At 39.1% G+C, this 25,195-nt stretch overlaps 1 protein-coding gene across 2 annotated transcripts in view; it reads right to left on the bottom strand.

Moving 5' to 3' along the window:
• Positions 1-25,195, bottom strand: part of CCDC85C (coiled-coil domain containing 85C) — a 192,732-nt gene that overhangs the window by 63,141 nt on the left and 104,396 nt on the right. The gene's annotated exons all lie outside the window — the stretch shown is intronic.

Here is a 25,195-nt window from a genome sequence, read left to right as displayed (position 1 = left end):
GACATTCAATTTCATTTAGGCATGTTATGTCATTATAGGGTGGCAGGAAAGAAAACTGAGTGAATTATGCTGATGCAGATGCAAATTGCCTGAAAAAAATGTGACCTGGTGCCCTTTATCTGCTTCTCTTCAAGATTAATCTCCAACATCTTGTCGGCATTGTTCATCTGCTACAAATGGTGAGTGGAAAACGGGTGGAGGGAGGGAGGAAATTCTACAATAAAAAAACCTTGGTATCTATTATCACAGTGATCTCATTCACATGCTGGACAGAGCCATAGTTAATTTCATCACTGTTTCATAAGTAAATGATCATTGGCTTCGTTCACATAACATTGCCAACTCATGTTACAGATTTCAAACAATTAAGCAGGGTTCCTGCACATTTAAATTAAAATTAAGCCAAGTTAGTTCTAGATCCAGCCAATACATATGTTGTAATATAGAAATTGGCACACAAGCAGTCCTCACCTAATGGCCATTCATTCAATGACTGTTTGAAATTATGAAAGCAATGAAAAAATGGTTCGTTATGACTGGTCCTCAAAGCTGCATTGCAGCACTCCCATGGTCACATTATAAAAATTTGGGCACTTAGCAGCCAATGCTGATGGTGTTATCTAGTCAGGTAATTAAATGTTCTTCAAGCAAACAACCAAGCTCAGAGAACATCAAGGTCTCCACCGATGCACATTATAGTAAGCATTAACGTAACAGAAAGAAACATTTGCAATTATAATTATGAGGCTATGATCAAAATAAAAAATAAAAACAAGTGCGCCTTATTGTTGTGAATTTACTCTGAATTATTATAATGTAAAAGTCTATAAAAGAATATGTTTTGCATTTATTTATCCCATTCATTTTTTTCCTAGGCAAAAGAGGCTGAAACAAGTCCAGAACAATGAGATAACATTTGGAAGCAGCTTGGCAGACATCTGATTAATTTGCTGGAGTATAAGATGGAGAAGGTGGTTTTAAGCTTCCTGTAGAGTTGATTTCCTGGTCTTGTCTTCTTAGTGAAGCTGATAGTATGAGTCAATTCACATGTAACTGGACTGGACTGGAAACAAGCCAAAAACATTACCTCCACGAAGTGTTTATATTCAAGCAGTAGCTTGGTAACCACAGAGTCTACAAGAACAATAGGGGTATGTATATATGAAGTGGCACCCAGGAAATTGAGCTGGCTGTCAGAGGAGAAATGGAATACTTGTCCCTAACTTAGCTCAGAAAGCAACACATTTCACAGAAATGCAGAGCACGGAACACTTCATCCTTTTTCAAGCCCCCAGGAGGCCACTAAATAGTTTGCAGGCTAATAGCTTTTGTGAAGTTTATTTACAAGCTTAGAGGAAACTAAAGTCCCAAATACAATGTCAATTCTAATGAAAGAAATACATAGCAGAAATAATGAGGAAATAGGTAGAAAGCAGAGTGTACACCATAATTTACTCCTGTGTCTTGCCACACAGCAATCATTTTTGGGAAGCCAAGTTGAAAAATCATTGTAACTTCTATCAGAGTTTTATTTCTGGCAGAAAAATGTTGGTGATAATATCAAACCTGGTCTCCTTTCACATTTCTCTGATCTCATTAATTACATGTTTTTATATTTATTTATACAGGGTTTTTTTTTCTCCTTCAGGTCAATATTGACTCTTGGCAACTGCCTGGACAAGTCCCTGTAGTTTTCTTGGCAAGATTTCAGAAGTGGTTTGGCCTGTCGTCTTCCTAGGGTTGAGAAAAAAAATGAGATGGTCCAAAGTCACCCAACTGGCTTTGTGCCTAAGGCAAGAGTAGAATGCACAGTCTCCCAGTTTCTAGCCTGGTGCCTTAATACATCCATCTGGCTCTCGTTTATGCAGCTTACAAAGATCAAAAACATTCAGGCAATGGTATCCCCTGTAGCATTCTATGGAAATAAGCATTGGAAAGCAGCAGGACAGAAACTGTATTGACATTTTGGAACTTTGGTATTGGAGATGGTGTCTGGGCATAGTCAAGAAAATAAATGAATGAATCACAGAGCAAATCAACTCAGAGTTTTCATTTGAGGCACCACTAATGAGGGTCAAATCATCATACTTTTGCACATTTCATTTGCTATCTTGATAGTGCTGGAAAAGGTGGAAAAAAGAGACGAGGATGATCAACAGCAAAAAGAATGGATTCAATGACAGCAGTGATGGGTGCATTTCTAGACAAGCCAGATTGGGGATAAATAAAAAATAAATGAATGTCTATCAGTAATATATAGTGTCCACAGCCAATATTACAGGATGTTCTGAAAGCCTCAAAGAACTGCCATGACCTATGATACAAATTCTGTGCTTAATTACAGTCATAAGTAAACTTATTTGTTTGTATATACTTACAATCAAAGTCAAACACTTCTGTCAGTGACAGTGCTGAAAAAAGTAATTTATAACCGGCCCTCACACTTATGATGACTGCAGCATCCCCAAAATCATGAGAATATGATTCAGGTGCTTGGCAACCAGCATCTATTAATGATGGTTGTGGCTTCTGAGGACATGCAAAGTCTATGGGGTAAGGATTATTTGTTTAATGCTAGTGGTGATTTACTTAACGACCATGACAAATAAGGTTGCAAAATTGGATATGGTCACATGATGATTTATTAAAGGATCGCATCATTTATTGATGGAAACTCCAGTCCCAATTGCGGTTGTAATTGGAGGACAATCCCTGTACATGCTTTTTTTGGGGTGTGTGTGTTTCCTCTTATTATTTTGTCAACATTTTTGTTATTATTAATGCATTTCATTAAAAAACAGACAGCAGCTGTCTTTATTGTTAAGAGTTATTTTTCTCGTTTCTGTTTTTTACAGAATTGGTAGACTTCAAGAATGGATAAGTCCCATCATCCCCTAGTATTGCTCACTGCGGCTGAAACTGCTAAGAATCAGGATTTTATCGCTGGCTTATTGGCTAGAAGGTAGCAGAGCAATCATTTTCACTGCTACAAGGTATTTTGTGTGATCACGCAGAGTTTAGGAGCTTGGAAGTTACCGTATATTCCACACACTAAAAAGCAAACTATAATAACTACTTCAGTTTCTAGCTGTTGGCTTAGAAAATCCTTGGCTATTGTTTTTATTTCCCTATCCTGAGCATCTGGAAAGCTAATTTCTGCTTGCAGAATTGGAATTAAACTCATTAAAGATACTTTGTAATTATCATAAATGTATGCAGATTTTAAAATATTCCATCTGTTGTGGTGTATAATTTGACCTCATTTTACTCTGTTTTTTTTTTCAGCTAACAAGTTATTTCCTAATTATTACTATAGGTGAAGCAAGGGGTTATAAATTGTAGTACATCTGTTTATTTTCAATGATGGGGAAATCTAAAGCACTAGAAAGGCTCAGGAAGTATCCAGTTCATGAGATTGAACAAACACCATCCATTCTTCAAAACAAACAAACCTTTTCTTCTCATCCCTGCCAGCCCTGGTATTCAAAGAACACTTGCCAAACCAGTTCTGAAGAGTCCTCCCAACCATAGTCCCTCCCCTCTTCTTTACTGCTACTACCTCTCTTTTTTTGCCCTTACTGACAATGGCAACACAAAGGAAGAAAGTGATAGACCATGGTACAATAAAATGTCCTTCCACTTTGCTTCATGGAATAGAGATCTGCTATTATCAATATGTCTACTTCTTCAGGCCAGGTAGGTGGGGGGTTCAATTAGCTAATGTTCCCTTGGAATTGGATTTATGGTAGAGTGTTTCTGGAAATATTACAAGAGGCAGATTTACTCCTAGTCTTCCTTATTACTTGTTCTTAATAAACATTCTGCCCAGTTAAGTTAATGAATTAGTCTTCATACAGAACAAGTATATGCACAACCCTACTAATCAGACTGTTGTATTCTGGCAAACTCTGCTCTAGGGAGCTGGTTGCTTCAAAAAAACACAAATAAACTTCTAATCCTTATATTCAGTACAGGTAATCCTTGATTTATGACCACAATTGAGCTCAAGCTTTCAGTTATTAAGTGAGACATTTGTTAAGACATTTGTTACAACCTTTCTTGCCACAGTCGTTAAGTGAATCACTGCAGTTGATAAGTTAGTAACCTGGTTGTTAAGTGAATTTTGCATTGACTCTGCTTGTCAGAAGGTGACAAAAAGCGATCACATGACCTTGGGATACAGCACAGTCATAAATATTGCCACATCTCTGAAATCTGGAATACATTTTTAAAATGTAACAATATTGAAAATATTCCTCTGAATTTTACAGTCAGGTGAATTATAAATCATTCTAGCTGATTAAAAAAAAACAACCAAGCAAAAGTGACTCTCCACACTAATTAGAAAGTGTCTGGTAACATTTTTAATGCATTACAGCTCATGAATATTTGTGACCTATAGTAAAAATTTGTTAGTCTTAAAAAGTGGTACCAGACTCTAATTTGTGCACACCAAGAACTTTACTACTCCACTAAAACCAGAATTAAAAACATAAACCAAAGCCCTGGCTCATAATCTGGATTATTAAGAGGTAAACCTGAAGACGTTAGAGACAGTATCATATTTTTAAATCAATTGTGATGTTTTTGAGCATTTCAGCAGCTCATGTCTTTGGATGTGGTATCACAGTTCTTATCAAAGAGGGCTGGATGGATCAGTGTGTCACATGAGTTTTGTATATTATCAGGCAATAAGTGATGGTGAGTATTTCATTAGTCTCACTTCCAATCTATTTCCCATTCAAACACATAGCACCTTATTATAAGCAAAGGAGACATGGTAGGTGCTTTATTAAGGGCAACCCTCAGCATCTGTTTCTGAATGTCTGGAGAAGGTAGTCCACTAGTCCTATATGAAAGCCCAGCAGTCTCAAGTCAGTCTGTAAATGATTGATAAAACCTCTCCTGTATGTTCTTCTGTATTGTCTCACAGTCGCAACTTTAGAAACGACATCTCCTTTGAGCATTGCAACAGGAATTTTATCAGGCTTCAACTAGAAAGGATTTGACGTGTATACAGCATTACACCAGCTCATGTCAGACAATCACATTTCAGAAAGCTCAAGCGCTGCCTGCGAAGTGTAGCTTAGTGACTTACACTATAGAAACTACCTACTCAGTGGATAAAGGAAAAAAACACAGCAGGGTGGGGGAGCCTGCATCTCTTCAATACTGCTGAACTGCAATTCTCAGCATGCTTCAATCTTCACCATGCTGATAGCAAACAAGTTAATGGAATTCTTCAAGAAAAATGAGCTTGCAAGGTATTAGTAAGAACATACTATATACTATTAGAAAGCAACACTGCTGGTTGTTGCAGTGGTGTGTTGCATTACTTAGAAGTAGAAGCAAAAGATAGAGAAGGAGACCTGGAACTGTCCCTAAGGAAATAAAAGGTGGGGAAACCCAATCTGTGGTTTGGTGGAGTACTTCAATAGTTAAATGTAAAACACCTAATGTATCTTGCAGATAGAAAGAGAGAGAAGACAACTTTTTTACAATATACAAATAAAGAAGGTAACTTTGTACAATCATTGTGAGAAGTGACAAATTATATTTAAAAATTTATTAAAACTGCTGCCTTTTAAGAGTACTAAATAAGAAAAATGAAATAGTAAAACAGTATGGAAAATAGATATATCATTTCTTTCTGATTCAAATCTAAGAAATGACAAAGACATCAATAATTAAATTATACCCCTGTTACTATATGGATCCCTAAGGAACAGTTGAACAGTGAATTAGAATATGGTTATAACAGGGGAACAATTTAAAAATCAACCAGGAAGGGAAAAATTCAGTTATACAAAAAATTGTTTCTTATTTCTGGTAGACACATAAGAAGAGGCAAACAAAGATAATGAGCCATGGTGGTGCAGTGGTTAGAGTGCAGTACTGCAGGCTACTTCTGCTGATCACCAGCTGCCAGCAGTTTGGCAGATCGAATCTCACCAGGCTCAAGGTTGACTCAGCCTTCCATCCTTCTGAAGTCAGTAAAATGAGGACCCAGTTGGGGGCAAGATGCTGACTCTATAAACTGCTTAGAGAGGGCTGTAAACAGGGGTGGGATTCAGCAAGTTTCCACCCCTTTGGGAGAACCTGAACAGTTTGGTGAACTGGTTGCTGGAAGAAATCATTAGGGCAGAGAATCAGTTGTTAATTATTTGAATCCCACCCACTGGCTGTAAAGCACTATGAAGCGGTATATAAGTCTAAGTGCTATTGCTATTTTAAAAAGTATCTCTTTGGAACCAAGTCTCACAAATTTCTGCAGTACTCATTCAAAAATGTGCAGAGGATTGTTTCTCAAGTTGCCAATCCAACAAGTAGAATACTAAAATTGAAAGATAAGTTTTAAATAATGGATTAAAAAAAATGAACTTTGCTGACCCATACACTATTACAGACATTCAAATGACAATGGATATATTGTTCCATGACAATCTGTTTAGGATGTCACCGTACATATTTTTGAGAAAAGTAACGTTTTACCACCTAAATAAGAATGTAAAAAATAAAATAGTATAACTGGTTTGCAGAACTCTCATATCGCTCTGAGGAAAAGACTTTGGAGGAAAGCTGATTCATAAACTTAGTAATACTCAAAAGCCTAAGCGCAACTCTATTGCCTCAGGCTTTTTAAAAAAATGCAATACACTTTCTAAGTAAGTTGTGACTCCCAAGAGATTGTGACCTACAATTTAAGCTACTGTGCCAAGCTATACTGCAGTATATTTGATTTTGGCTTAACCATTTGCAGTTTGTACCCTACAGTTTATGGCTTGGTTCAATTCATGAACTATACTACTATGGCTTATTGGACAAGTCATTATTTTAACAAAACATAACTTTGAATGTGGATATTTAAAATCTTTATATCTTTCTCAAATTCTTTTTACTTATTTTCATTGTTTTTTCCATTTTTTTCTATGATTGTCGTCCTTATTGTTATTGTTTCAATAAAAGAGGGAAAAGCTCTTGGTTTAGCATGTTATGGGGCAGATATATATTAAGAAATGGCCAGGAGGGAAGAGAGAGAGACTAAAGCAGGATTTATACATCACATGGAGTGCTGTATGCCTTGCTTGTTTGTGGCTCAACATATTGTGAGCAACCAGACAATTAGGTCCCAATAGCCCCAATAAACCAGCAAATTCAACAAGCGTTGGTAGAACAAAACATAGTTTAGCATAGCTTTAGCATACCTATCCTAAAATATAGGATAGAACAGTAAGTCACCTGTAGACTCAGGAAATTCCATAACTTTAATGAACAGGAAAGGGTTAAAATGACCAGATGGGCAGTCTCAAGTCATTTAAGCTTCTTTTCTTTCCTCTGCAGTTAATCTTGATAACATTAGTCACATGACCCAGAAGAAAAAAGAAGCCGATTAGTGGCTTTTCCACTAGTGAGAAAAATTGAAACAGTTTGTTACGGTATTCATGTTTTGTATAACGTTGACAGCACTAATTGCTTCATACTCCCTTGTCATCTGGACACAAATCTTGCAATTAATTCCTACAATAGACCCAAAATGAGGTCATCTTCAATTTCTCTTGAAACGTCTGTTACATCTTTACTGTAGCATTAGCATTACCTCTAATCTTTAAGATTTTCTGTGTTACATACCTCATTCTAAGAAATATATGGATGATAGCATTAGACATAAAATGATAGTTTGTTGTTTGCTATATTAAGGTAAAAGGGACGTGGTCGGCAGTTCAGCAGTTCAAATGCCTAGCACCACATAACGGAGTGAGCTCCCATTACTTGTCCCAGCTTCTTTGGTGGGAAGGTAACAGCGCTCTGTGAGCCTTCGGAATTTAGTCATGCCGGCCACATGACCACAGAGACATCTTCGGACAGCACTGGCTCTTCAGCTTTGAAACGGAGATGAGTATCGCCCCTAGAGCGTGCATGTCCGGGGGAACCTTTACCTTTACCTATATTAAGGTAAATATAAAATTTAGATTTAAACATGCAAAGCTATCTTATATAAATCAAACCATTGTCGTCGTCCCCTTCCCCTTACTATTAGTCTGTATGGTGCTAGAGATTCAATCCCAAAAAAGTGTTTCAGTGTGCACAAACACAACTCCTGACTCCAACACCTTAAAATAACTTCAGCCATGCAATACCAAGAGCTTATGCAATATTTGTTGAAGAGGGAGGGAAGAGGGAAGAAGAGGGAGTCAAGCTATTCTCCAAGGCACCTGTGGACAGAACAAGAAGCAATGGGTGGAAACTAATCAAGGAGAGAAGCAACTTAGAACTGAGGAGAAACTTCCTGACAGTTAGAACAATTAATCAGTGGAACAGCTTGCCTCCAGAAGTTGTGAATGCCCCAACACTGGAAGTCTTTAAGAAGATGTTGGATAGCCATTTGTCTGGAACGGTATAGGGTTTCCTGCCTAGGCAAGGGGTTGGACTAGAAGACCTCCAAGGTCCCTTCCAACTCTACTATTGTATTGTATTTGTCCTATAACACTGAGCAATGAGACTTCCCAGCATCTTCCATAGTAATCTGCTATATTGCTCAGACAACCAACCCATGGCGTTTCTCACGTGGATTTTTATCAAAACATTGCAATGTGGGGTTTTCTTCATCAATATTCCAGTCTCTTGTATGGTCTGTGAAATTTCAAGCATTCCATTTTTTTCTTCCTATTGATAACAGTTGATCAAAAGTTTCCTTCCTTCCTTCTCTTTCCTTCCTTCCTTCCCTTCCTGTATTTTGAACTCAGTTGATTCCTTTTCTTTTTTGTACAGATAAAACTAGTTTAGATTCATAAGCAATGGCACTTACACTAAAACCAGAAGGAAGGCTATTGTTTGTTAATTGTTTTTATTTAATTACAACTGCTTTGATATAAAGCAATCAATGTTAAAAAGATGGATAACCCTGATTAAGTATCCTGATCTTGTTTTCCATTCATCTTACACTTAGTTTTGCTCAAACCCATTCTATAGATCTCAACTGCACTCTTGAGATAAAGAATTAGTTGTAAGGCTGCTGTCTAGCTTAATACTTTTGCCAGGCAACAATAATGTATTCATGAGAACAGTCCTTTTGCCCTTTTGTTCAAGAAGGTTCCTCTCCAGACAATAGTATCTGCAGGTCTGCAGGGACACTGCATAAATCACCGGAAATCATAATGAATCCTCTTTTCCTTTAGTTGAATCCTAGCTATCACCAATCTGAGTTGCAGTATAAATTATTTGTCTAACCTTCTCTGTTGACAACTCAATATTTTTTTTTACAATGCTTTGCACAACACTTCCATCTTTTCTAATTTTTGCAGACAAAACACACAAGCACACATCCTTTCCACAACCAACAAGAAGTAGTATTCATTTTTTTATTTTAAAAAAGAGGCTACATTGAATCTGGTAACTTGACCATCCTGCTAAGATAACCAGCCTCGTTGCTTTTCATTTGCTTGTCCTCCTTTTCATTTCACATTTATTACAAAGGCCTAAAATTCATTCACAACAGCAATAAATCAGTTGCTAGAACCTGATAAAAGGCTCTCTGGTTGAGCTTTTTTCTCCTGAGAGAAATCTGTTTCAAGCTCACACTGTTCTGAATTTGGTATCCCACAGACCCAACAATGATATTTGCCTGAACAAATCCCCATTTACTTCTTCAACCCTCCGTCTTTTAGTCATCTATTTTCCTTGCTTACATGTCTACTCTTTATGGCTTATAGTTACATATGCTGAAAAATCCCTATTTGATTATAATCCAGGACCATACTGGGGCCCTTCAGATACTGTATACTAAGCTGCAAACACCACCACCCATTACCAGCTGCAGTGATGGTCATTTGAAACTGCTGTTTCTAGGGTGCGCTAGCCTTGGGAATGACTGCTGTAGTCATTTGTTTAATATCCCCATTTTGTTCTAAGTGTTTATTAAAGAAAATAATATGGTAGGGAGAGGAAGTGTTTTCTTTTATTTATTAACTTTGAAAGAAAGGCAAATTGAGTGGATTGATGTTTACACACACACACACACACACACTGTGTGTGTGATGATCAGGAATGAATCCAACAGGTTAATATTTAAACACTCAGGGTTAAAAGGTGAGGATACCTACAAGACTGCTAATCCTGCAAAGTCCTATAAGAATATGTACAAATTATTTACTTCCATACCAGGGAAATTATTACTTCACTATATCTTGGGCTGTTCCTGATGCACCAGTGAGGCCAGTAGAGTAAGGAATCTAACTAAGAAAAAGATTTTTTTCCCTTCTGTGGCATTTGTCAGATTTCCAAACAATATTGCAGTGTGCTAACACAGCACCCGATCAGTAAATACTAACGAGAAACTCTTTTGATAATTTCAAACTTCAGACTTCTGCCTTAAGTTGCTCCTTTATCAGCAATTTCAGGTAATCATAAATGTTTATCCTTTAGGATATCAGCACCTGCAGTTTCTGCACATCAAGCTGTGGTAGATCCACAATAATAGATTAGACCGAGTTTTTCCAGGCCAGTTGGCACTCTTAGATTAGATTCAGTATGTGGGCTATTATAAACCTGCCACCCATAGTTAAAGCTCATGACATTTCATTGACAGAAGCTAAATTACTTGCAAGGCACCATATACATTTTATTTTAAAAAAAACTTGCTGAGCAAGCTTACGATAAGTACATTGTTAAACCCAAGGATGACAATCATAGTGAAAATTAAGTTATGAGTTATTTATTAACAGGCTTATTACAGTAGCATTAGTACTTTGGACTAAAGGGAACCTCCTATGCAAAGTTCCCTGGGAAAAACCAACTCTAATTATTTTTTTAAAAAAAGCATGACAGCAGCTTAAGAATAAGAGGTAAAAGCACAATAACTATTATTAATATTAATTACATAAAATTAATGCTAATTCATTTAAAATTTAGTGGCAACAGTTATTGTCCAGTCAGTCTGAAAAATAAGCACTTGATCTCAAACTGGTTTAGAGAACAACCCTCAAATTAAAAGGAAGTTAGGCGTAACTTCCCACCTCCATACACCTCTAGTTAGGTTTGCTTGCTTTTCAGGGCTGGAAAAAATGGTCCAGTCAACAATTATTAAGAAACAACGGTGATTTAGAGCCAAAAAGAAAGGAATATTTATACTGTGCTCTGGTTTAGTCTCTATTATTGCAGTAAATGGTTAATTTTTCCAGACTCACAAATAAAGGACTCTATATGTTAAGTTTGAAGCAAGAAACACAATGTTTACCCATACTTACTCCCAAGTCCCTGTGCAGGGATATCTTCCAAAATCATTAATATCATCACTATCATTCCTGGTATACAATAAATTAGTAACTTTAAAGCATGCAAGAAGTTTTTATTTACAAAGATAGAGAATCAAATAGGGATGCTTCACTTGAAGCCTGAAATAGTACAGTGTGGAAATCCAGCAATCCTTATTGCATAATATGCAACCTGATGACTTCTAAGTTATACAACAGCTTGGGTGTCAACACTGCAGTATCACCTACATCCTACATGTACAGAACAGAAAGTTATTCTTAAGAACTAATCGTACTCAAAGCAATGTTGTCCATATTCACGATGGACATATAAATACATTTGGGGAACTGCTAGGTTTCCAGAAACCTAGGACAAAACAAAGAAATAAAAATGAAGAATAAAGACATCCCTAAAAGTGGTTTGCTGAGGATTGAGTTTGCTCCGTGACTATACCATGTTGATTATTCTGTGGGGATGAGATGAAGTATTTTGGTAAATGTCAGTGCTAAATGGCAGGTACCCCGAATAAGAATGTTCCACATTGCAATTTTCAGTTGCCTTTTTAAAATATATATATATAATAAGCTAGAGTTTGGAGACCCCAGGGCTAGAGGATGAGGATCAGCATCCAATATAGGCACCTTTGAAATCTGACAAAATTTAATGGATGGACATGGATTCAATCAGCCATGTAATACCCATTTATCAGAAAGTAAACTGGTTGACTATGCTATATTATTGTCTCCAGGAGTTTTTATTGAAATTCTTTACTTTTGTTATTATTGTTGTTTTGGGGCCATTAGTATTGTGGCTTACAATATGGTGGCTATAAAAATCTTTCAAAAATATTAATTTATAAAATTTCAATGCCGCACTTCTCCAACTGAACTCTGTCTTTCTTTGAAGTGGGACAAGTGGGAGCATTTCTAAAGTACTTGACTCCACCCACCTGCCATTATTATTTTACAAAGTTCAAAGGAACCCAGTGTACATCCCTGCGACCAATTCGCATACATCCCTGCGACCAATTCGCTCTCACAGGGAAGGACTCCTCTGGGTGCCGTCCACCAAGCAATGCCAATGGGCGGCGCCTAGGAGTAGAGCCTTCTCTGTGATGGGCCCAACCCTCTGGAATGACCTCCCCCCCGACATCAGAACTACCACCGACTTCCGCTCCTTCCGACAAAAACTAAAGACTCACCTGTTTCGATTAGCCGGCCTGGCCCACTCATAGTTTTATCTTACCTCCTGGCAGATATTTTAATTGGGGAATTTCATGGGTAATTATTTTAAATTTAATTTTCTGGGGTATTTTTAGGGGTTGCTTTTAAATACTGCTTTTAATGCTTTACTTGAAGGTACAGTTTTATATAGCCTCCTCCATTTATGTATTTATTTATGTATTTGTGTATTTATGTATTTATTTATTTATATGCATTCTATTTGTGTTTTAGCCTGACTGTACACCGCCCCGAGTCCCTTTTGGGAGAGGGGGCGGTCTAGAAATATGAAATAAAAGTAAAAAAGTAAAAAAAAAGTACATATTGTCTAAGAATACTTATAGGCCCTCAATGGAACTCAGAAGCCTTTGTATGACAAAAAGGATTACAGGAGAGACTAGCACTTTAATTTGCAACAGCGTTTTCCCCATTCTTATTTTTTTTAAAAAATTAAAAGAACCTTTTAAAATATGACCAAGAATAGCAATTCACATGATGGGCTCCAAAACAAGTGTCAAAGAATCCTTGTTTTGCCCGCCACTTAGAAGAGATCGATTACCAGTTAGAGCAGAAAATACTAGATTAGCCAGGCTAATCACAGGGTGGCCCTTTACACTTTGTTCCAAATAAAGCAATAACAGGAAATACAGTATATCACTAGGATTTGCATATACGCTGCTTCTGCTAATGTATATGTATACATCAGAGGTGGTATTCAGCCAGTTCTGACAGGTTCTGGAAAACCGGTAGCGGAAATTTTGAGTAGTTTGGAGAACCGGCAAATAAGCTGGTCCTGCCCCTGCTGCCTCCCAGCTGATCTTCTTTTGTTGCCCTGAACAGGGGAACGGAGCTGGAAAGCAGGTTAGTGGGATGGGGAGCGAATGGGGATTTTGCAGTATCCTTCCCCTGCCATGCCCACAAAGCCACACCCAGAGAACCAGTAGTAAAAAAAATTGAATCCCACCACTGGTATTCATTCATATTTAGAGATTGTATATAGTTTGGTAATATTTTAATAATCCATATATTGATTTCTAATTTTAAAACAGTAACTGTAATCCTTTCTCTGAGTTCCCTTTAAAAAAAAACTCCACCTCAGTTCTTTTCAGTACTCAAACATTGTTTCCATAGTACACTACGCCGACATTTGTATAATCAACATGTCACGATGTTAAAAAGTTTGCTAGGCCTGAACTGCCTGAATTGACACTCAAGAGTTAAACTAAGAAAGCTTTATTGCGCAGGTCATAAAACAAAAAAAGGGTTCTTATCTGAAAGTGATTTATTGCGCACGCGTTACACATTCCAAAATTCCTCTCTTCTTTGTTCGCCAGCCAACTTTTGGCTAACGAAGCTTTCATTATCAAAATGTAACCAATTAGTTATTTTCTGTTTTATTTTATTATTAAAGTTTGTTTATTAATTAGAATACTTTTAAAGACTTATTTTTCTCAATATCTCAAAAGATATGCTGAAGGGAATCAGCCACGGTCCATTGATCTCTAACAGGGTGTTTTTTTCCCCTGACATCTTGGTAGCAGAGGTTTGGTTGACATCTTGGTAGCAGAGGTTTGGTTGACAACTTGGTAGCAGAGTTTTGGCTTTTTGATGATACAAGCTGAGATGACTACAATTTATGGCTGTATTTTCCCTTCATGCTATCTAAAGATAACCGACTAAGCCTAATTAGCAATGTCGAAGAGAAAGAAAAGAAAAAAACACGGACATGGAAAGCGCTCGAAAGAATCCATTCCCTCAGACACAGAGGAGCAAGATTCTTCAGGTGCCGAGCCAGAAATGGGGGAAAGAGTTACAGAAGGCAAGATCTACGGACTGAGGTCAGTAAATGTCCCTCATTATCAAGATACAATTAATGAACGGCAAAAGTCTAAACGGCAACTGCCGGCAGAGTTAAAATCCTCCCACGCAGAAAGCAAAGTTTATGACATCTCCCCAGATGAGCAAGAAATGCAAAGCTATCTATATCAAATAGAACGTTTAGAAAGATATGTTAGGGAGGCGAGAGTGTGTTTTAACGAAATAAAGCGAAGTAGAAGAAGCTCCCCCACTCCCAAAATGTCTGAGGACGCCATCTTGTCTTCTTCAAAACAACAGCCTAAGACACACCCCACAGAGTTCATTGGTCAATTAGAACAAAGAGACATGTACACGTCACCGAGGTCACGTGGTCCCTTTGAGCCCATTGAACTTCAGCATACGGATAGAAAGGAGAGGCAGCCAAAAAGTGAAGCTGCACTGCCATCTGCTGGCGGAGAAAAATTATTACAGCAAAAGATTAAGCAATTGGACCAGATTTTCAGAGATATGTCTATGAGTCCTTTAGAAGCCAAAACTTTGTCTCCAGAGGTTAAGTCTTCAACACCCCCTGGCGGCGTTGAATCCTCCCTAGATGGAAAAAGGCAAAGCCAAAGGCAAATTCGAGGAAGCCAATTTGATGTTGCCACGCAAAGGCCAATGATGCAACCCCAGCATCCCCTGGTTCAACAACCAGCTTTGCAACCAGAGCAACAAATTGTTCCTCAGCAGGTATTCACAGTCACCCCCTTGACTGGTGAGTCCAAATTAAAGGAGTCAGGAGAGAATTATAAAGCCTGGGTCAGTGAAATTGCGCTCTTGCTTCGAAGAGAAGGCACACATTCCATGATTTTTAATCCTCCTCCTCCACCGTGGACGCCTGCAATAAGAAACCTTGAAAACAGAGCAATCACGACTTTACTCATGTCAATGGAAATTGAGATCCAAGGTATCTTTCCACCTGATGCAACTGCCCAAGAAATATGGGCTATTTTGGAAGATTGCTACAGGCCCGTTTCAATTGAATCCTCATGTTTGCTCATGTCTGAGTTCCATGGTTCGAAGTTGAAACCTGGTGAACGAATTGGTGGACATTTGACCAAACTGAAAAGAATGAGAAGTGAATTGAGACAAAATGGCCATGTAATCGATGATATCCAAATGATTAGCATCATCATTAACTCATTGAATTATGAATGGAAAGATGCTGTTGCAAAGATTAACTACGTGCCTATTGCTCAACGCACAGTTAACCACGTTTGCAGACTTTTAGTGGAAGACGAAGCTATCAGGTTAGCTACCCCACATCTGCAACGACCTCCAGCACCAAAGGCTCCAGCCAGACGTCCCTTCCGAGGAAGAGGCTACGCTCCAAGGATGCCAAAATGCTACACCTGCAACCGTGTGGGACATGACACCCGGGATTGTCCCCAACGAGTTCCAGCTCCCGCCACGTACCAGCCCAGAGGAACAGATTCCAGAGGCAGAGGTAGAGGCGGAAGACAAGGTCGTCGTGGTCCAAGGCGTGATCCACAAGCTCCGCTTGCAACACTGGCCATAACCAACGTTCCACAACCTGATCCAAAGTTCGACAGACGTCTTTTGTGGACTTTAGACAGTGGAGCAGCTGTGCACGTTACCCACAGAAGGGAACTTTTCACAGAGATGGGCGAACCAGAGCCCGAGTATCGAGAACTGTATTCCTTCACCAACCACACTTGCAAGGTTATGGGAAAAGGAACTGTTTACATTGAAGAGCTCGATACACACATCCCTGATGTTTATTACATACCTTCAGCAACCAGTAATTTGCTTAGTCAAAGTCACTTGTCTAGAGAGTTAAAGTTCCAGGTTCACCACCTCGAAAAAGCAAGTTACTTAGTTAAAGATGGTGATATTGTTGCTGAAACCATGCTGATTGGTGGTGTTTATTACTTAAAGCCAAAGCCTAAAGGGCAAGCACAGGCAAGTATGCAAACTCCAAAAAGGCACAACGCAAACCCAGAGAGAGTTGTCCCAGAGAGAGAAAGCGTTACTGTGCCAAAGGCTCCTAAAGCCAACAAACAAAGAAAACAGAAACAGATTGTTCAGGGCAAGCCCGAGGGTCCTCATGAAACTGTTAATGTTGAGAATTCACTAACTGGTAAACCTTTGCATTCCAGGTGTATTCACAAGTGGCACAGAAGATTGGGGCATGCCAGTTTCCGTGTTCTTAGAAAGATGCCGGAGTTCGCAAAAGGTTTGGATCTAAAGGGGTGTAAGGTGTTTTTGGATTGTGCCGTTTGCAAAAAGGCTAAATCCAAGGCGGCTCCAGTTCCAAAACACGCTACACGCCGGTCAACACGCATTTTTGATTTGGTACACACTGACATAGTGGGTCCTTTCCCACCAACACTTGGTGGCAGAAAGTATTTTTTAACAATTGTAGATAATCATTCTAGATATGGATTTGTATATCCTATGAGAGAGAAATCTGAGACCTTTCAGATCTTTAAAGACTTTGCAGCATTTGTTTCTACACAATACCAAGTTCGCATCGCCAGAATCCAGAGTGACCGTGGTGCAGAATTCATGTCTCAGCGTTTCCAGGACTGGATGCGTAAGAATGGAATTCTTCATCAGACATCTGCTCCATATACACCGGCTCATAACGGAGTCGTAGAAAGAAGACAAGGGGTTCTACAAACCATGATGCGTTGTCTTCTAGAAGATGCCAATCTCAGTAACGCATACTGGGGTGAAGCAATCAAATATGCAAATTACATTGTCAACCGTACTTGGAGCAGTGTAATCAATCAAACCCCTTTCTACATGCTGTATGGCTACAAGCCTAATCTCAAGAACCTCCACATTTTTGGTTCATATGCTATGGTGAACACTCCCTTAAGTCAAAGAAGAAAGGGAGGTGCAGTAGCAAAGAGACTGAGATTTATGGGTATTGATGATAATTCAAAATGGTACAAATTCATTGATACTAAACATGTGATTGTCATTTCACAATCTGCTAATTTTGAGGAAGACATTGACTGGTCCAGGATTCATTCCAATGATCCTGAAGTTTATTTTCCTAGAGATGGTGTTCCAGATGCCACGCAGTCTGATGATAATTCGCAGGCAGATATTCCTTCTACCAGTTCTTCACAACCTGATGTTCCGTCTTCTCAAGCCGCGGATGCTGATGCTAGCGACGAACGTGAGGACGAGGATGAAGAAGAAGAAGAAGAAGACTGGTCTGTTGTTCCTAGACGCTCCAAGAGGGCCACAAAAGGAATCCCTCCACAACGTTATTCATGGCAACTGACAAAATCACCATTACCTTTGATTTGCAACGTTACTCTTCCTCCAGAGACATTCACACAAATCAAACAGCTTCCTGATTCAGAACAAGACAAATGGTATGATGCAATGCAGGATGAAATGGACAGTTTAAAGAAACTTAATGTATTCACACCTGCAAAACCTCCAGCAAATAAGAAAGTCATTGGCACCCGATGGGTCTACAGAATCAAGAAGAAACCAAATGGTGAGTCTTTATACAAAGCCAGACTGGTAGCTCAGGGTTTCGCTCAACGTTATCCTGAGGACTACACAAACACTTACTCACCAACAGTCAGAACTGAAAGTGTAAAAATTGCTTTAACCACTGCAACTATTCTTGGTTTAGAAGTTTTTCAATTTGATGTGGACACAGCTTATCTACATGCAGACCTAGATGAAGAGATCTACGTGAGAAGCCCTCCAGGATTCCGAAAGCAAGAAGGGGATACCTGGTTCCTGAACAAAAGTCTTTATGGTCTGAAACAGTCAGGTTTAATGTGGTATTTATGTCTTACTGACAAACTAAATTCAATGGGCTTTATTAAGTCCGAAACTGATGAATGCGTGTTCACAAAAAGATCTAACAATGCATATGAGATAATTCTTGTTTATGTTGATGATATTGTTTATATTGGTCCAAATAAGAAAATGAGTGAGATTTTTGCTAAAAGTTTGCAGAGATACTTCACACTAAAATCTTTAGGACACATTAGCACTTATTTAGGTGTTCAAATTGAAAAGACACAGAAGGGGTTTAGTCTTTCACAAGAAGAGAAAATTGACCACATTCTACATCATTGCAACATGAAAGATGCTAGCACAACAAAGACACCCATGCAAACAGATTTTCACAACTTAACACATGAACCAAGTCCTGAGTTCGAGGATCAAACACTCTATCGTTCAGTCATTGGTTCACTATTATACATTAGTAGTTGGACCAGACCTGACATCGCACTTAGTGTTAATCTTTTATCACGACACGTAGGTAAGGCAACACAATTTCATTGGTCATGCATTAAGAAGTTGTTGAAATACCTAAAACACACTAAGCACATGAAGTTATTGCTAGAACCAACACACACTGATCAACCAAAGCTGATTTGTTTTGCCGACGCCGACTGGGCGAGCGACAAGAAGTCACGCAAAAGCACTTCTGGTTACATGATGTTCCTAAATGGTTGTCCTGTTTACTGGCAAGTGAGAAAACAGAGTTTTGTTTCATGTTCATCTACTGAAGCTGAATATGCTTGTGTTTCAGATGCTTGTAATTCTCTAACGTGGTTTGATGCTTTGATCACAGATATCTGGACACGTCCGATTCGACCAATCACCGTGATGGAAGATAATGTATCTGTTGTTTATATTTCTGAGTCACATTTTACAGGTTCTAGGTCCAGACACATTGACATTCGTTATCAAAACACAAAGCAATTAGTTAAGCAAGGTTTTGTTAAATTGCAATATGTTTCTACACATGATCAGATTGCAGACATGCTTAACAAACCACTCGCCGCAAATCAACACGAGTATCTGCGAAAGAAGATGTGCCTTAATTGATGATTTGATGACGTCAGCCCAGACTAGCAAAAGAAGGGGTGTCACGATGTTAAAAAGTTTGCTAGGCCTGAACTGCCTGAATTGACACTCAAGAGTTAAACTAAGAAAGCTTTATTGCGCAGGTCATAAAACAAAAAAAGGGTTCTTATCTGAAAGTGATTTATTGCGCACGCGTTACACATTCCAAAATTCCTCTCTTCTTTGTTCGGCAGCCAATTTTTGGCTGACGAAGCTTTTCATTATCAAAATGTAACCAATTAGTTATTTTCTGTTTTATTTTATTATTAAAGTTTGTTTATTAATTAGAATACTTTTAAAGACTTATTTTTCTCAATATCTCAAAAGATATGCAGAAGGGAATCAGCCACGGTCCATCGGTCTCTAACAGGGTGTTTTTTTCCCCTGACACAACAAAAGATCAATTTTGTCAACTCTGTAGGATCAAACACTGCAAAAAGGGTATAAAGTAGAAACGGGGAAAATTGGGTCTCACTCCATAAGTATATTTGAAATGACAGCATTTCTTTCCCGTTTTTTTTCCGCTGAAGGCCTTGTCATGTGAGAATAATGAGGCTGAAAACAATGCTATTTCTGTTGACCAACAGAAATCTAATCACTGAATAATAATAAACCGGGTAATACTCAATTACAGCTCTCCTTATTCAGATGAAGGGATTTAAATTTTAAAAGCCCTGGCAGCTTTCCCACAGTAAGAGACAAAACTGAGAAACAAGAGATTAAGTGAAAATCAGATTGCTTCTCCATCAGTGCAACACAAAGGCCTCGGCTCCTGTGCTGTTCACATAAATCTTTGTTCTGAATAGAAACACCCCCTCTTATTATTTTTTTCTAGCCAACATCCTTTCTCTCACGTCTCCCTCCCCCTTCCCCCAAATGACAGGAACTCCTTCCCAGGAAAGCTACCCCAAGATCTATTCATATCAGTGGCAGAGAACCTACTCTGCGTAGCAAAAGAAAAAAAAAAATCTGCCTGAGTTGACTGGGCGCACACAGCACTCAACAATAAACCACACCTGACCAATGCCCCCCCCCAAAAAAAAGCACAATGGCTGAATGCACATAATACATAAATCCAAAACTACAGAGAAGAATTATTGCTCAGCATGTCTTCTGAGCCCAGCCTCAATCAATAAAGCTGGTCTGAATGGAGTAGTGTCTGAATGACACCTTCTAGCTTCCTCTGTATTGAAGAGCAAGTGCTGGTGAAAAAGCTATCATGAAATCAGGGCGTAGCTCACAATTAAGTGTCCCAAATGCAGCAGCACAAGAGAAAGATGGGTGGGAATGTAGAGGTGACACTGGGCGGCTTGACAGATGTCTGAAGTGGACAATAATAGGAATATGGCCTGTTTGTAGCTAGTCAAATAAGAAAGTAGTTTTCTCCTAGCAAAATCCTTTTCAAATACATTTTTCGGAGATCTTATCCTAAACAGCAGCTAAGCCTAATTACATGTGAACTAAAATTCAGAGGGCTCAGATTAAAGTCCCTCCTTGACCACATTGCTTACTAAGTAATTCCAGGTCAGTCTATTGTTTCAGCCTAATATACTTCAGATTGCATATTATTGTGGGATTAAATTCAAAGGAGATTACATAACAGTATGGGCTTCTCAAGAGCAAAGATATAAAATAAATGTATTAAGAATTAAATTCATAGAATTCTATGCATACTGTTCGCAAAAAAATAGAACCTGATAAATTGTAAGCTATTCCCCTCTTGCTCTCAACTGACTTTTGAGATAGGAAAATCATGTGCTTAATTAATATCATTATATATTGCTTACACTAGCTATCTATTCAATTTTTAGTTCAATGTAATGGCTAGTCTTGCAACTTTAGACCCATTGGGATGCAGTGGTTTCACTCTATAAGCTATGTTAGACCTCTAAGATCTCTATAAGAGGCTCTTCCATTAGATGCATTAGAAGAATTTGTTAAGTTTGCAAGCATCAGGAAAGGAATTTTTTTTGCTGATGGCCTCACATCTTTGGAACCCCTTCCATGTAGACATTTATTTTCCATTTAAACTTAAATAATGAATAGCAATAACAATATTTTCAGAGTTTGACTTTTAATTTACTGTACTGAAGCAGATTTCCCCAATCTTGACCCTCATCAGATGTGTGTTTCAAGAGTTTCAATTAGAATACTCATTGCTGAGAATTCTGGAAATTGACGTTCACATATCATACGGTACCCAGATAGGAGAGCACAAAGCTACCTTAGAAAATATTGATTTGTATTGGACCATGGCTATCATCCTATGTTGCAATTTAAATTACTGCTCTTTTTAACAGTGTGTATTAGATAATTACCATGCATAAAAAGACAAGTACAAATGTGCCTTAATTAATTGATCTATGTGTCAGTCTACTGTAAAAGGAATATTCAAAGATTTCTTTATTTAACTTATATGCTGTCCATCTCTTGAGTAAGGCAATGCTGATTGAATTACAGATCATAAAAAGATAAATAGAAAAACAATTAGATTAAAATTAAGCAAATTCATTTTTTTAAATGCAAAATATTAGGAACCAACTTACAGATGTTTACAAGGATGAGGACTTGCTACCTTGTCAACTATCTCCAGTGGTGAGCACCCCCTCGGGGCCCCAAGCAAACTGATAAACCCAAGTTTTAATGCCCTTCCAGGAAACTGAAAAGATGGGTGCAGTAAAATGTTCCACAAGGTTGGGGGCACAGCAGAAAAGTCTTCTCCTTGACCCCAGCCACTGGAATTCCTTGGCAGATAGAGTCCACAGCAGGCCTCTTCAGCTAACAAGTGGGCTGGACTAGTCCCATTGGAGTGAGACAGCTCCTCAGACCCAAGTCATGTAGGGCTTTAAAGGTAACAACTGAGACCTTGAATTGGAACCAGAAGCAAACCTAATTGGAACCAGAAGCAAATTGGTAACCAAGGCGGTTCATGCAACAGCAATGTTATTTAAATGTACCACCCTAGGGGCCCCCAGAACCAGGGGTGGTATTAACTTACCTTCCCTACTGGATCGCAAATGTGAGCGCACATCTGTGCTTGCGCTCTGCCTTCTGCGCATGTGCTTTGACTAAAAAAAGGACCTAAATGGGATGCCGTAGACCCGGGGCAGATGGGCAGAGCCACCTGGGATTTCCGCTACTGGTTCGGGCAAACCAGTCAGAACCATCAGAATACCACCTGTGCCCAGAACTGCGTGCTTTTAAACCAGAACTTGGTTTAAAAGTGGCATAAATATAAGCTAAACAGGATTAGATATAGATAATATTTGGATGAGACACCATTAAGAAATACCACCAGGACTGTAATTAGACTGGATAATTGAACATCCTATGAGAAGAAGGCAGTGGGAAACTGGGATATTGCTGCCAAGAAAATACAAGGAGGTATTCATCTAGTCATCAAGACTGAAGCTGAAAAGAGATTGTCACATCAGATAGCTACATCAGAAGCAGAAATAAGAATGTGACTGGGGAGATATTAAAGGTGTAGCAGTTTGGGAGACGACTTCCGGCAGCCGAAGGAGACGGACGCCCGCATCTGCCTTCTCGCTGCTCCAGTGGGCTCCCCCAAAGTCTAGGGGGAGCACAGGGTGCCTTGGAAAGGCACCCTGCCATAGGGGCGGCTTGCTGGGACCCCCTGGAATGGCGGCGGCCACGGGGGGGGGTCTCCAGTTTTGCCCCAGGAGCCGGGGAGCGTAGGGAGCACACGGAATGCCATTGCACGCTTCTCCGAACGCAGCCTGAAGGAAATAATCAATTAGAACGAAGCAGCTGAAGAGCGGTGAGCCAAGGGGTCTCCCCGGGTCTTTTATTATTTTTATATTTCTGATGGTTTTGCAGTTTTCCTGCCTTGCTTGTTTCAACCTCTGGAGGAGTTTAGATTGGAGGGGGGGAAATTCCACCCCCCTCGGAAAAGCGGCGCTTGAAAAATCCCTCCCCTTCATGGGGGAGAGAGAAAGTTTGAAAACCACTTTCACTTCCCTTAAATAATGGGGGGAAATCTTTTTCTTTGGCTACAATTGCGAGAGAAAGGATGGCTGAACTGATACTTTTTTAAACTACTTATGGAAATTTTGACTTCGTTGTTTTCCTGATCACCTATACTGGCTGACCCAAGATGGCCAACTTCCTCCTTCTTCTTTGTCTTTATGAATGAGACTCCTCCCTTGGAAAACTTTATGGCTTTCAACTAACTTCCACCCCAGAGACTCCAGAAGCCTCTTCAAACACGTTATTCCCCTGGAGTTGGAATATTTTGACCCACCTATCTGATTTAACTTCTCTGCTAGAGGACTTGTTCTCCTCTGGACCTGTTTGTTTGGTGATCCCTGCTGGCTGTGCTCTCCTACAGACGCCATTTCTTTGTACAGAATAACAATTAACTCTGAGCCTCATGATGGGTCCTAAGAAATTGCCACCTGGTAAGGCCTCGTCGGCCCCAACATCTTCAACGTCCAGCCCTACACACCAGTCACAAATGGGATCTTTCCTACAACCTAAAGCCTCTGAAGAGAGTGCAAAAGACCTGTCTACTCAGCAGATGCTTCAAAACATCTTAAAGGGACAGGACGAAATTAAAAAACAATTGCAGGACTTAAAGGAAGAGCTCAGAGAGACGAACCAGCAAACCACACGGAATGAACAGAGGATTGGTGTGCTGGAGGAGGGGGCGGTTGGGATTAGAGATGAGATGAAGACAATCCAGAGGGGGAATACAGAATTTGGGAATCAGATGTTAAAAATGGAATTTGAAAGGATGTCTTTCTTTCTCAGGTTCCAAAATTTGCCAGAAGCTGAGAATGAAGATCTCAAGGAGACTATGACCACAATACTAGCAGAGTATATTAATAGAGATAAACAACAGCTCTGGTGGGACATTGACCTGATTTATAGGGTTAATTCGGCCTATGCAAGAACACACAACGTTCCAAGGGAAGTTCATATCAAATTTCTTAGAAAAACTACAAGAGATGAGGTTCTAGGAGCTCAAAGGGGAGGACCACTAAAATATAAAGATAAAGAGATAACCATTCTTAAACAGATCCCAAAAAAAGTAAGAGATAATAGAAGAAAATATTCCTTCTTAGCAAAAAAATTATATAATAATGGGGTCTGGTTTAGATGGCTATTTCCAGAAGGCATGCTGATTTTTTGGGAGGGCAGCAGAATTAGAATTCACACACCAGTGGAAGCAGAGGCTTTCGCTAAAAAACACAGTGCTCTTTTAGGTGAAATGGGGGATGTTACACATGAAACAAGGGAAGGAGGGGCTGAGGTTCAGCCGGTGGATGGGAGAGAGGATGCAACAGCTAGAAGACTCAGATCACAAAAGTGATTTGGAACACTATTGCAATTGTTGCTACAATGTATTTTTATGGAAGTGCTACAAAACAAATGATTGAAACATACTGATGATTTTGTGTCAAATTTTAAACTGCTAATACTTAGGTAAATGCTGATATTTTTCTATCATTGTTTGTAAAAGTTGCAAGACCTGGGGGGGCTTCTCCCCACCGCACGATGTAGCTGTCCAAATGTTTTATAACCCTATAACCCTTTTTCCTTGTAAATTTTTTAAAAACCAATAAAAATTTGAATAACAAAAAAATAAAGGTTTAGCAGTTTGTAGCTCAAAGGTCTTGTCACAGAACAATAATGGCCACTCTTGTAGCAACTCTCTCTCTCTCTCTCTCTCTCTCTCTCTCTCTCTCTCTCTCTCTCCCTCTCCCTCTCCCTCTCCCTCTCCCTCTCCCTCCCCACTCCCTCCTCTACCTCCTCCTCCTCCTCCTTCTTAAATTCCCACCACTGCATCACTTCTAGCAGATTCCATACGATTGGAAAAAATAATTTCAGCTTGTTCATTTAATACAACTTTACTTAAAGATATTTTGTTTGAAGTTCTTCAGAACTTGGCTGCTACAGTGTGTGCATGTGTATAAGTGTGAGCATACATTTACATGCTTTACAAATTCTTTTAATTTTACTCCTTGGGTGGCTATATGATATAATGTCCA

Source organism: Natrix helvetica, assembly GCF_964273705.1.
Source record: "Natrix helvetica genome assembly, chromosome: 1".
NCBI lineage: Eukaryota > Metazoa > Chordata > Lepidosauria > Squamata > Natricidae > Natrix > Natrix helvetica.
The sequence above is the reverse complement of the archived record's forward strand: the minus strand, read 5'-3'. Positions and strand labels throughout refer to the sequence as shown.